Source organism: Castor canadensis, chromosome 2, assembly GCF_047511655.1.
Source record: "Castor canadensis chromosome 2, mCasCan1.hap1v2, whole genome shotgun sequence".
NCBI lineage: Eukaryota > Metazoa > Chordata > Mammalia > Rodentia > Castoridae > Castor > Castor canadensis.
The window spans coordinates 163,625,734-163,639,480 of NC_133387.1; the positions used below are offsets into that span (position 1 = coordinate 163,625,734).

Here is a 13,747-nt window from a genome sequence, read left to right on the forward strand (position 1 = left end):
ACCATTGTCAAACTATTGGGGCCAGAGAATCTGGAATGGGTGGGGGCCACCAGACCATGTGATTTTCAAACTTTGCCACTCTTTCAGGTCCATATTAAGGTACAGATGACCAGGCCTGCACTTAAGACTATCCCAATGTGAATGTCGAGGAAAGGGACCTGAACTTGGACAGGCATGTGATTCTGGCAGTGCTAAATCTGAGATGTATGGAAGGAGACCTGTCTCTCCTTTTATTGAGGAGCAACTAATACTGAACGATAGGAGTGGGCAGTGGGCAGTGGTAATGCCCAGATCTGAATTCAAAATCCCTTATTCCCCAAGGCAATGAAAGGATGTGCCCTTTGCCCCAGCAGATCCCCATAGCAGAAACCAGTAAAGCCAGCACAGGATGCCCCGTGCAGGATAAGATAAACAGGATGAGGGCAGGTGGAATGTGAGGAATGTGAGGAATGTGAGCAGATTGCGAAAGACGACTAGAAGTACGTGCAAGATGTGCCCTGCCTGCTTGCTAAATGTAACCGTGTGCGCGAATACTGACCCTTGAATCTATAGGCTAAGAAGTAATGTACTCTTAAATGGATAGGCTGGAAATGTATGTGGTGTTACAAACTCATTGGCTATGTACTGCGCGGGCTTTTGCTGTAACAGCCGGTAGGGGCCTATATAAGATCTTCCCTAAAGAGGCTCGGGGTCTTGTCTGCCCAATCGGACCTGTGTGTCTGTGTGGGAGCTTGACCCTGGCTTGCCAGCTCAATAAACTCTGCTTTGTTGATTGCATTCACGCGTGACTCTCTGTCTCTCGGAGGAATAGGATTCTCGGACCCTAACAGGCAGCACCCTCTCCACTGAGTTTCACACAGTGGGGCAGGTGCTAAGAAACAACTATGGGAACCTCATACCACTCAAGATTCTATATTAGGGCAAAGTCTGTTGTGGGACTCAGATGCATATTTAGAAAAGGGGGAGATTTCCCCATACCTGTTAACCTCACCTTCTGAAGACTGAATCTTGCCTCATTCCTGCAAGGTCACATTTTCCTACTTGCGGGTTAGCAAAATGCCACACAGGTGGTTTTCTGAAGCCTAAATATAGATGGGGATGGCGGTATTCATGAGGGAACAAAGCCTTGCCACAGAAGTTGCCAGAGTCTTGTTTCACAAGACCGTGAGACAACACACTGTCTCACTGTCTCACCCGGAGGAGGCAAACGGTAACTTGGGGGCATCTCAGCTTTCCTGAAAGAGCACCAGATGCCTTTCCAGTCCTGGGGTGGTGCCCTTAGTAAAGTCTGTTACTTGCTGAGCAAGAACTGCTGTTTCTTTAACACATGGCCCTGGCTTCTCAGCCATCGTGTATTCAATGTGAGAAAAAAAGTGTGTTTCCACAGAACTCACACCCATTACATCTGAGCCCAGAAGCCTTCATGTTCTTACAGGGCACAAGCACTTTCAGATCTCAGCCTACCTTTCCAGCCTCCTGCAGGCTGGCCCTGACCTGCAGCTGCCCTCGTGCCTCCTGGAGAGTGGGGACATCACCAGCATCTGCATACAAAGCCCTTGCACACACGCTCCATCCTGGTTCCCACATGGCTGTTGAGGGAGGAAGGGAGGGATTGCAGACAATGCTTCAATGCTCCGTGTGTAGGTGAAGGGCCTAGGAAAGTATATGATTTTGTGTAAGTGCTAAATTTGAGATTCACCACCCAGGTAGTCATGTTCTCCTCCTTCCCTCTCACTACTCCTAAGCTCTCATCAGGCTGACCACCTCATTCCAGGTCAAGTCCTGCCTCTGGACCTTTGCTGAATGCTTCTCTCTCTGGACGCCTTCCTTTTCTTCAACTTTCTAGATCCTTCAGAACATAGCTTGAAATTTCTCCCAGAAGCCTTTCCCAATTATGCTAGTCCTCAATCCTCTTTGAACTGAACACTTACTGGTTAGTTATGTCCCATCGTATTGTTTGCTAATTGTCTGATGTGAGCCATTTATTTTCTCAACATAGCCAGGTTTTTTTTTTTTAATTTATGGGTTTTGCTTTTTGTATTTTGTTTGTTTGTTTGTTTCTTGGGACAGGGTCTCTCTATGTAGCCTACTGGCTTAGAACTCTCTGTTCCCCTGCCTCTACCTCTTAAGTGCTGGTATTATAGGCATGAATCACCATGCCTAGCCTTCAGGCTTCTTCCTCTTCTTCTTCCTTTTCTTCTTCTTCTCCTTACCTCCTCCTCCCTTTTCCCTCCTTTTTTTTCCCTCCTCTCCTCCTCTTCCTCCTTCTTCTGGCAGTTCTGGGGTTTGAACTCAGAGCTTTGAACTTGCTAGGCAGTACTCTACTGCTTGAGTGGTTCCCCTCCAGCCCTTTAGGTTCCCCACCACTGCTGAGATGACAGATGAACCCCACCATGCCCAGGTTTTTCCACTGAGATGGAGTCTCACAAACACTTTTGTTTTTTACACCAGGACTGGCCTCAAACTGTGATCCTCCTGATCTCAGCTCCCCAATTTGCTAGTATTACGGGCACAAGCTACCAGTGGCTGGCCTTTCAAGATTCTTTGACGGTAGTCCACCCAATGCTAAGCACAGAGTTTAAGACTTTTTGCTAAAAACCTTCATGGAGAAAGCTGATAGCATAAGTCCTTAAGGGAACTAGCAACAATGACCCTGTTTAGCATATCTCAGTGTGTTTGGTTTTCCCCCAAGTTATTAATATAAAGACAGAAGTATCTGGCTAGGAACAGCATCCAGCTGTTCAGAGCAGCTGGAAGCCGAGGAAGGGTTATTTTGGGATGAGTTATTTCTTGCTTCTTAAGCCCTTTCAAATGATATTGTCTGGGATGGTGCTGCCTGATGGAGAAGGCTCTCCTCACTCCCATGAAACTATGGGGAGAAATTGCTACAGACAAAAACCAAGGACAGCTAAGAAGAGTTAAGCAAGATCACTCAGTTTTGGCATCCAGATGTTTTAGCAACTCTGGCTTCATCCTCATCTCTGCTTCTGTGCAATGGCCTTTCCTAGAGCAGACAGGGACAGCTGGTATCTTCACAGAATGCACTTGTTCTAAACTCCCTTTTGTCCCTCCCTTCACACATTTGGAGGCCTACAATTTACTTATTCAATGCCTTTATGTCACATTTTAAATGGGGGCACAGACAAGAAACATGTACATAAACAAATGAGATAATTGCAGTGTGATAATTGTTTGGAGGGGAAAAAAAAAAACCAGTGATGGGAACAGTGGAGGGAAGGGTGTGGCTGGGTGGGACCTGCTTTAAACAGGGTGATCAGGGAAGGCACTTGGAGATTCAGTGGAGACCTGAGGGGGAAAAACCAGCCCAGAAAAGAGCCAGGGAGGGCATTTTCAGAATGGCTGAACCATGTGGCAGATGCTTGAGAAACATGCCTGGGGGTGAGCAGAGGCCAAAGTGATGAGAGGGAAGTAAACATGAAAGGATACAACCCCAGGAGAGGCTGCTAGGAGGATTTCAGCTGTCCTGAGAGTGCTTTGTGCTGGAAGGATGGTGGCAGAAGGTGAAGAGGATGGAGTATGAATTCAGGAGTGGAGTTGGGGCATGATTGAAGGGTTGGCCTGGGGAGCCAAGGGAAAGGGAACAGTCAAGGACACTCCCATATTTCTAGCTTTGATTGGGAAATGCTGGGCAATAAATCAGGTGTGTGTGTGTGTGTGTGTGTGTGTGTGTGCGTGCGCGCGCATGTGAACATATATCTGGGTGGTGGAAATCAAGAGCTTTAGTCTGGACATATTGCTGCCAAAAGATAATAATGGCTAGCAGTTATTTATTCAGTCAAAGCTTATTGACGTATTATGTGTCAGGCACTATTCTGGGCCCTGGGGATATTAATAGTAAACAGAACAGACAAGACTCCTCTCACTCATGGAAGACACATTCCACAACAGAGAGGAAACACTGACGATGAATAATAAAATAAATAAATAAATAGTGCGCTCAAAGCGGGGGCAGTACCTTGGAGAAAGCATCGGAGGGAGACACAATGAGAGTTCAAGGTTTAGATAGGATGTCCAGAGGGTCCTCACTATGTTGTGGCAATATAGTCAGAGGAGAAACCGAGCAACACTTGGAGGAGTGGAGAACTCAGATTTTAATTTTTACGCTAGCGGGCCCAGACGTGTACCAGTGTCTGAGCCCCGAACAAAGGATTCACAGGATATTTAAAAGGCAGTGCAGGGTATCAGGTTACAAGGAATGTGCTCTACCATAAAGTAGGGCTAGTAGTGGGTTAGAGACCTGAGGTTTAGATAAGAGCAGTGGGGGAGGCCTGCTTTGGAAAGTTTATTTACAAGTGGCGACAAAGGAAGGCAGGAATGGGTGCTTATCTCTGCATGGTGCCTTTCATCTTGGTCCCAAACTTTTGCATGGCTCTAATGGGTAATTCCTCACAGCTCTGTCCAAGGTTACAGCTTTTAATTGACAGTTTACCATGTTTTACAACCCTGTTTCAAGGCTATCTTCCTCTTCATTCCCCCCTTTTGATGCTTTTTCCACTTGTGGACAAGCATCAACACTAGACTTTAGAAATCTTATAAGGTTTTTTTTTTTGTCCCGAAGACCTATATTGTGTTACCAGGAGCTGTAACTTTATCACCTCCAATTGCGAGCTAATGAAGTTAGTTATAGCGTTAAGACGGCACATACCAAACACAAGTGTCAATAGAAGCATAAGGAGAGGCCAGGTAATGGAATCAACTGTATCTCTGACTATTTTTATCTGCTTTACATGAAACAACACTTTGTGTTTAAGAAAAGTCAAAGCCCTTCTTCTTGGCAGTGAGTAAATCCAACCCACTCTCATTTTGGAGGATCACTGATGCTAGAGAGTTTAGCTGGTCCTGCATGGTCACTATAGACCTAGCCACTTGTTCTATGTCATTTGTTAGGTCCACAGATAATTGATTATAGTAGGCAGCTGATGAGGCAGTCCCTCCTATGCCTGTTCCTTTCCCAGTTATTATCCCCAGTCCGATTAATAAAGGTACGAATTGGGTAGCTCTCTTCGACCGCACATGAGCCATTAAAGGTGGGGGTGTCTGATTGTTAGGCACTATGTTTATCTGGGTTGAGGAATGCTAATGTTCAAATGCCCTTCCAGTCAGCTGGCAAGTACTGGTAAGCAAGGGTCCCTCAGACAAGGAAGAATCCCAGGCTGGTGCACCATAGCCTGTCAACTGTACATCTAATGGCGGTAGCTGTACAGTTGAGATTCCAAGTTAAGGTTTCCTGTCCTAGAAGGAAGCTTTAACGGGGGTCATGGTGGTGGCAGATCAATATCTTTTATTGGCCCAGGTCCACCTAGGTAATCACCTCTGGGTGGCCTCTCTAGATCTGTGGCTCTCCCTTTAGTAAACTGATATGGGAGTGGGGTAGAAGGGTAGGGTGGCACAAGGAGGTTTATTTCCTCCACTGTTTTATGACTTTAAGGTGTCCCTGTCTTTCTCCCAGCAATCCATATGCCCTATAATGTCTTTGTTTTTTTTTTTGTAACCCAGTTAGGCTATCAGCTTTCTTTATAGTAAATCATCCCTCTCCTGGTGCATTCAGAGATTGATATGCTGCACACGGGTGACAGATACTGATAAAAGGTGAAGGCATACCTCAGTTTTCCCTGGAAGGAAGGCGGCCTTATGCAGGCCGAGCAGTCATCCCAGCCTCCCAATTGGACAACCTCAAAATGTAGCAGAGTCAGAAGGCAATAACACATCAGAGACCTCATGCCTGAGACTGGAGTCTGGGCTACAGACGACACCAAACAGCAGTAAGGCTTCCTACTATGAGGAGGTAACAGAAGGCCAGCAGTAATCTCTGGCTTACATTTCAATCTTGGGGAGCAGTGACAGCCAGTCCTCGTGTAAACAGATGCACAATGCTAATCAGCAGGATAAGGTATGGGTGACAGAGAAGAGGATACATCTGTGTCCTGGTGAATGAATCCTCAGGCTTCTGCCATGTGTTGACCAACCAGCTTCCGGGATATGGCTGGGGCAGGGCTGGAGATCTCAACAGTGATGGCATGCTGTTGTGAAGTTCTCTGGAACCTTAATCTGAGGGGTATTAGTTGAATCATGGAGAGCCTGTCAGACGTTGGGCTCTGCAGGGGCAGCTGTCCTTTTATCCAGGAGTGATGAGTCCCGGGAGTGACTCCTGTAACTTCAACAGTCCTAAGAGCTGCCAACATTACTAGATGGGGACCCATACAACTGGGTTGGAGTAGTTTCTTTATAATTTTTTTTATATATCATATCTGTCCTTTTTTTTTTTTTTTAACTGAGTAGAATTACCTTGGCAACAATATACTGTCAGTATATATGTCCAAGAAAACCTTTTTTTTTTAAAGTTAAAAACACCATCTTTAAGTATTAAAGGACATGTTTAGATTCAGTAAAAATAGTTATTTTGTCACTATTTAAGTAGAAGACCCTATCTAAAAATGTGAGTTTGTGTCTGGAAAAGCTTTAATGTCAGATAGCCACACATGCATAAGAACCATTTCTTTAATCCTCTTGGCCTTGGTTATCTTTGAGAGGTCTGGCACCAATGACTCCATTGGAACTTTGATGGCATTCCCCCCTTTGTCTCCAAATTGTTAGTCTCCAAACAGTCTCTTCTGAAGATCTGTCTTCCATCCAAGTACTAACCAGGCCTGACCCTGTTTAGCTTCCAAGATCAGACAAGATCGGGCGTGTTCAGGGTGGTATGGCTGCAGACTGAAGATCTTTCTTGATTGGCTGCTTTTTCCTGGATTCTGTTTGTTTGGTTTCAGTCCCACATTGGGAGGGAATAATGAGCAGATCAGGTGGGAGTCAGTGCCAACTAGACCCTTTTGGCCAAATTTAAGCAACAAAGAGGCTTAGAAGGAACGGCTCTTAGGCAGTGCACTTTTAGACAAGGACAATACAAAACAAAATCTAACAAAAGCAGATGTCTAAGTAGTTACCTTGGTTGACACATAGGCACTCATTAGTCATTTTTATGGACTTGATTATAAATGTCCCAGGAGGATCAGAACTGAAATGACAAAAACTTAAAAGAGCCATGGTTAAAATTTTGATGGACAATTTAGCAACCAACAGAACAGTACATCAGTACCACTAGCTTTTTATTACCATGTTTATCTAAATTTTGTATTGTAGAAGACTTGATATACTTGAAAATACAAATATACTTAATACACAGGAACCAGCAACAGCATCACAACTCTATAGAGGTTAATACACATATTAATTTATTTGTTGCTCTTGAAGTAAAACTTTAGATTTTTATCAGTTGTAGGGGGAAAGAACAGTTTTAGCAAACCCAAACAGCCCAGTCACAAACTAGCATAGGGTACAAACTGTATTAGAATCATCTAAGACAACAGTTGTTTAACCATGAGGTAATCTAGAAAGTTTTACATAACTGTTAGAAAATAAGAGGCATGGAATAGGCACAGAGACAGCTGAAACACTGGTACAGGGTTTATTATTTAGGCAGGAGCCTTGTGGAGGGGGACCCCAGCAAGACAGCAAGAGCCCATTGCCATATACAGGCTTGGGCTAGACATAGGGGGCTAGTGGAAAAGTACCAGGAAAGTCACTGTCTGCCCAGCTGTCCCTGGCATATATCCAGGATGACAAAGGTGAGCCAGCTGCAAGGGGGGGGGGTGGTCTAGTCCTAACATGGCTGTCCTCATTGTTAACCCCAACATAAACCAACTCTTAAATGAACTTGACTCAGTTACCTTAGTAGTTAAAACCCTGACAAAAATCACCAGAGAACACAGGTAAATATTTATGGGGACTAGGTGTGAAGTTAGAAAACATAGTGGCCAAGAACCACGGCTCAGATGTTGATAAGAAATCATATCCCAGATTGTTGACATTAACAGATGGCTCTTGACATATAGCAGAATCCCATCACCTGCAGTCAATGGAACCCCCCCTAAAATAACAGCCCCAAATCTGGTCATTTCAGGGAAAAATTTCCTCCACCTGCCATGTGGAAGAAGTAGGACTAACATCTCCACTCTGTTATGTCTAATAAAAACTGGAGATCTTGACTTCCAGTGTAGTGCTCCTCTTGGAGTTTTTACTTATTTATTTATTTATTTTTATCCTATCTGGAAAGTGCACTATGGCTTTACATAAGTAAATCTGTCTTAACCCTCATATCAGTGCAGCAGTACTCCCTGTGTTCAGCTGCCTCTTGTCTCTCTGTGTTTTAATAAACTCTTGTTATCTTGACAAATTTATGGATTAACCTGGAGTATCAAAAATTTTTGAGTTATCTTGACAAAACAAAACAATTATAAGACAATTTTTGTAAATGTTGTCTAGACCAATATAATATTTTTAAGGTAGCCTTGTTGTTATGAGCTTAGAGAATTAAATTTTAGTTTAACATCAGTACATTAAACTTTGAAGTTATAAAACCTTTAATGTAACTGGATTTTAGTTAACTTTAACTAGTTATATACCATCTATAAACTGTATCATTTTATGACAATTTACTCTATCTTTGCGACAATTTATTTTGTATCCTCTGGGGAGCTGGTCTTTATCCTCTTTTTTATCTAAAGGTATTTTTTTAACCCTTTATTTATTTTGAAAAAAAAACCATATCCTTAATACCTTTTATATATTTTGTTACTTGTTGAAAATAACTCATAAAATCTTTTAACTTAGAGCCTTATATTTGCATGAAAAAAAAACAAGAAAGAAAGCAACTCTGAAATTATTTTTTTGTATAAAAGCAATTTATAGAAAACTCATTTGTTAATAGACCCATATATTATAAGAGAGAATTAAATCCCAGATTTTATTTATGACAGAATGAAACAGGCTAAGGTCATTTTAACTACCTAAATTCCAAGCCTTTGTTGCAGACTGTAGCCTCTTTTTTTTTCCTTCCTAGCTAAGCCAGAGTGTTAATCCCTGAGTGTCTGCATCCTAGTGAGGTCTGACTGAAATAAGTTTGAAAGCTTGTTTTTTTGTTGTTGTTGTTGTTTAAGGTAGCAGTAGAACAGAGTAATAACTTTTACGTTTACTCTACAGTAAGAATCGTCCTTAAGGTGTTTACATATTTAAATGTAAAAGTCTAAGCAGTTTATAACAAAGATCTTTAAAACAAATATCCTGTTTTTTTTTCCTTGAATATCATATTAACCTTATAGTATCAATTTAAGAACCATTTTTAAGATGTTTACATGCACACACAAAAAGTTTTATAAATTAAGCATGCCAGAAAAACTGTCAATTTAAGCGCGCATAAAATGAGCTGGAATTCCAGGAGCAAATTAAATTTTGCCCATGCTTTAAACAAATTCATATACACACACACACACAAACACACACACACATTCACACCAAAGTTATAACACCTTTCCCCCACCCGCCGGGAGAAGTGCCTAACCTGTGGAACTCCTCTTGGAGGTTCCTGGGAGTGGATTAAGCTCCCTAGGACGGGACCTGACTGCATACCTGTGGAACTCCTCTTGGAGGTTCCTGGGAGTGGATCAAGCTCCCCTTCCGTCCAGTGGGACAGGACCTGACTTAGGACTGATTTCCCGGGGGTGGTGCTTACCAAGTCCGAACAAGACTGCCAGATGAATTGGTCCACTTCTCCTTGGAGTCCAAGCTGGGTCAAGACTGCTCAGAGAGTTGGGGCACCAGGGTGAAGGAGAACCCGGAATACCATCGGGTGGTAAGCCACCTCATTCAGTCCTGTGTCCCTCCCTACTCCTATGCAGCCTAGCCGCCTGCTGGTGGCACAAGGGGCCAGTCGGTTGGAATCTCGCTGGGGCCTCCATTTGTTGTGGCAATATAGTCAGAGGAGAAACCAAGCAACACTTGGAGGAGTGGAGAACTCAGATTTTAATTTTTACGCTAGCGGGCCCAGACGTGTACCAGTGTCTGAGCCCCGAACAAAGGATTCACAGGATATTTAAAAGGCAGTGCAGGGTATCAGGTTACAAGGAATGTGCTCTCCCATAAAGTAGGGCTAGTAGTGGGTTAGAGACCTGAGGTTTAGATAAGAGCAGTGGGGGGAGGTCTGCTTTGGAAAGTTTATTTACAAGTGGAGACAAAGGAAGGCAGGAATGGGTGCTTATCTCTGCATGGTGCCTTTCATCTTGGTCCCAAACTTTTGCATGGCTCTAATGGGCAACTCCTTACAGCTCTGTCCGAGGTTACAGCTTTTAATTGACAGTTTACCATGTTTTACAACCCTGTTTCAAGGCTATCTTCCTCTTCAACTAGATGGTGAAGTTTAGACAAAAGCTTAAAGGAGCCAATGGAGTTTGTTGAAAAGCCTTTGAGGCAGGAGAAACAGCAAGTACACAGTTTTGAAAGCAGGATGGCTATGGCGGCCTAGGAGCAGTGCAGTACCAGTGTGACTGGAGAAGAGTGAACAGGCTGGAGAGGCGGCACCCCACTGGTGATGCCAGGGCAGAGTGCATGTGCCTGGGAGGCCAGAGCAAGTCCTTCTGGTATTCTTGGACAGAGATGGAGATTCAAAGGAGGTTTTCGAGCAGAGAGCTTACATGATATGACCTATTTAACGTTACTCTGACAGCTGTGCTGAGAACAGCCTGTAGAAATAAGCACAGGACAGTAGGTAGGACCGGTAGGCTCTCTTAATAATCCCAGTGTGGATGGACCATGGGTACGTGGAGTGGTGTGGTTGGGACCAGAGGCAAGAAGTGGTAAAAATTCTGTGTATATATGTTTAAGGATGATGACTGCATTTACCAATGGATTGGATTAGACAGTGAGGAAAGAAGAAATGTCAGGGGTCCCTCCAGTGTTTTTAGCCTTGCCATTGAAAGGATGAAGTTGCCTTAACTGCTAGGGGGGAGAAAGTGGGAAGAACAAGGTGGCAGTATGTAGAGTGTGGCTGTAAGCACATTAGATTTTAGATATTCATTGGCCATCCCAAGGGAAATGTCTCATAGGCATTGTGATGTCTGAGTTGAGTTTGGAGCAAAGGTCTGGGCTAGAAATACGAAATCTGAGTAATTAGCACAAAGTTGGTTTTGAAAACCAGATCTGGGATGATAGAACCTAGGGTGAGGAAGCAGAAGGAGAAAAGTTCAAGATCTGAGCCCCGAGGTGCTCCAATATCTGGAGGTAAGGTGACCAGAATCCTAAGAGGAAACCGAGAAGGGACAGATAGAATACTGAACCCAAATGGGCATGTGATTCAGGGAGCCATGGTAAGAAAGTATTAAGTAGGATAAAAGTAGTCAATAGTATAAAATATTCCTGATATTTAAGAAAATGAAGACTGAAAACTGACATTGACCTTGGCAAGATGGACACCATTGATGACCTTCATAAAAGCAATGTTGGTGAAAAGGAGGATATGGAAACCCCAGAAGACAATTTCAAGACAGAATACCAGGAGGTGCATTTGAGACAACAGGTACCCACTTTGCTCTTGGGAAAGAGAGAAATGGGGGATAGCCGAGGAGAAAGCAGGAGTGAGAGGTGTTTCTTTTTTTCTTTTTTTTTTTATTCATATGTGCATACAAGGCTTGGGTCATTTCTCCCCCCTGCCCCCACCCCCTCCCTTACCACCCACTCCGCCCCCTCCCTCTGCCCCCCACCCCCTCAATACCCAGCAGAAACTATTTTGCCCTTATTTCTAATTTTGTTGTAGAGAGAGTATAAGCAATAATAGGAAGGAACAAGGGTTTTTGCTGGTTGAGATAAGGATAGCTATACAGGGAGTTGACTCACATTAATTTCCTGTGCGTGGGTGTTACCTTCTAGGTTAATTCTTTTTGATCTCACCTTTTCTCTAGTTTCTGGTCCCCTTTTCCTATTGGCCTCAGTTGCTTTTAAGGTATCTGCTTTAGTTTCTCTGTGTTAAGGGCAACGAATGCTAACTAAGTTTTTAGGTGTCTTACCTATACTCATGAGAGGGGTTTCTTAATAAGAAAGCCACAGCATGTTTGTGGGTTGATGGAAAAGGTTCAGTAGAATAAGAAAAATAGATGCTGCAAGAGAAAGGAAGGAAAATTGCTAGAGTATTGTCCTTCAGTAGATGAGGAGGAATGGGTCTAATGGACCAGTTGGAGGGCTGGCCTTAAATAGGAGCCCAGTTGCTCAGAGTAATAGAAAGGAGGAAGCATTACATGTGCAAATGCTGGAAGGCTGATAGATCTGGTAGTATGGGGGTGTGCATATTCTTTTCATGTTGTTCACTTTTCTCAATCAAATACAAACAAGGTCATGAGCTACATGTGAGGATTTGTGTGCAGATGTTCCACGTGAAGAATGAGAATGCACAACATAATCTAGTGCATGGAGTGGCAGAGTGAGTGTGCAAGAGCACTAAGTTATGAATGCCAGCCAGCACCCCAGACCCCTCTGAGTGGACTGATCATGAATTAAAATAAGGCAACCTGGCCTGTGCAAGTGCAATCTGGCTGGACAAAACTAGATTGTGATCGAGCTGGGTGCAAGAAATTACATGGTAGTAGAGAGAATGAGGGCAAGTGGGTGGGAACGATGGTGAGGGTGTGGCATTCTGATTGGTGAGTTTAAGCTGGGAGAGTAGAGATGGAGGGCCAGTGAGCAGGTTGTGGTGTCAACACACCAAGGATTCAGAGTGCAAGGAGAGTGATGCCGGAGTTGGGCCACTTGAGGCAGAGGACTTGAAATAGAGGGTGCAGTGATCAGAATACGAGATGCTTGAGATTGTCCTTAGGGATGGACAGCAGTTTTTGGTAAGGACAGGGGTGGAGGTATGGCCATGAAGGTGACTGGATAAGTAGGAACAGGAAATTTCTATGGAGGAGTGAAGCTCAGGGTATTTGAACCATGGTTTTTTGTATATTAAATCATCAAAGTAGAAAAAAAAGATATTTTCAGAGAGAGTTGCAATCAGGAGCTAAGCTCTTTAAGATAAAAGGGCACCAGATAATGGTAACAAGAGTGGGGTGGTTGGGTCCTTGTCCAATGAACTGAGATATGAAGCAAAATGCTTTTACAGGGGACAGTGGAAAGGGGGCGAGGCAGCCCGCTGGAGCAGGAAGATGTGTGTCTGGGGGCCCAGAGGCCAAAGGAATTTTTGCAAGAGGACTGCCAAGGAGACTGGTCCCGAGGGAAGAACCAGGTTTTAGAGGTACAAGGTAGAAGAGTGTAATAGAAGAAGGTGAAGATATGAGGATCTCTCAAGCAGAAGGAGACACTTTGAGGGTCTTGCAAGAAGATGAAGATGTGGGTCCTCTACTGATTTGCCTGAGTTCTAGAGGTAAGTATACGGTGTTAGTGGAAGGGGAAAAAGGGGACAAGGTCAGAGCCCATAGAGTCAGGGTCTGTGTGTGGGGATGAGGGCTGCTGTGGTGACTGGGTATAAACAAGGAAAAAGATTGGTCAAAGCAATTAAAATTTCATGAGTGTATTCTATGGGAGAGATGATTTAAAACTTTTTACACTTAATTCTCACAGCAACTTTATGCAGCAGGCAGTATTAATAACTTCATTTAATGGATAAGCCAAGAAAGTACAGACAGGTTTAAAAAAAATCACCCAAGGTCACACAACTTGTTGAGTTAAGAGGTAGGATTTGAACTCAGATGGAGAGCTTCCAGAACCTGTGCTGCCCCAGTTCTTCCATCGTGTTTTCATGCTTGCCAGACCCTCATTAGTGATGTGACCTTGGGAAAATGGGTTCAGCTTTCCAAGTTTCACTTTCAATGTATGCCAAGTAAGGGTGGCAATGTAAGGATTAGTGAGA

General features: G+C 43.7%; 2 long non-coding RNA genes across 2 annotated transcripts; one reads left to right on the forward strand and one right to left on the reverse strand.

Annotated features, from left to right (window-relative positions):
• Positions 1-4,097: 4,097 nt before the first annotated feature.
• LOC141420861 (uncharacterized) lies at positions 4,098-10,249 on the reverse strand. Its single transcript, XR_012445537.1, has 2 exons — positions 6,963-10,249; positions 4,098-6,069 (listed from the first exon to the last, which is right to left on the reverse strand). It is a non-coding gene; the product is annotated as an uncharacterized lncRNA (long non-coding RNA).
• Positions 9,345-13,256, forward strand: LOC141420860 (uncharacterized). Its single transcript, XR_012445536.1, has 3 exons — positions 9,345-9,706; positions 11,278-11,425; positions 13,001-13,256. It is a non-coding gene; the product is annotated as an uncharacterized lncRNA (long non-coding RNA).
• The last annotated feature ends 491 nt before the right edge of the window (positions 13,257-13,747 follow it).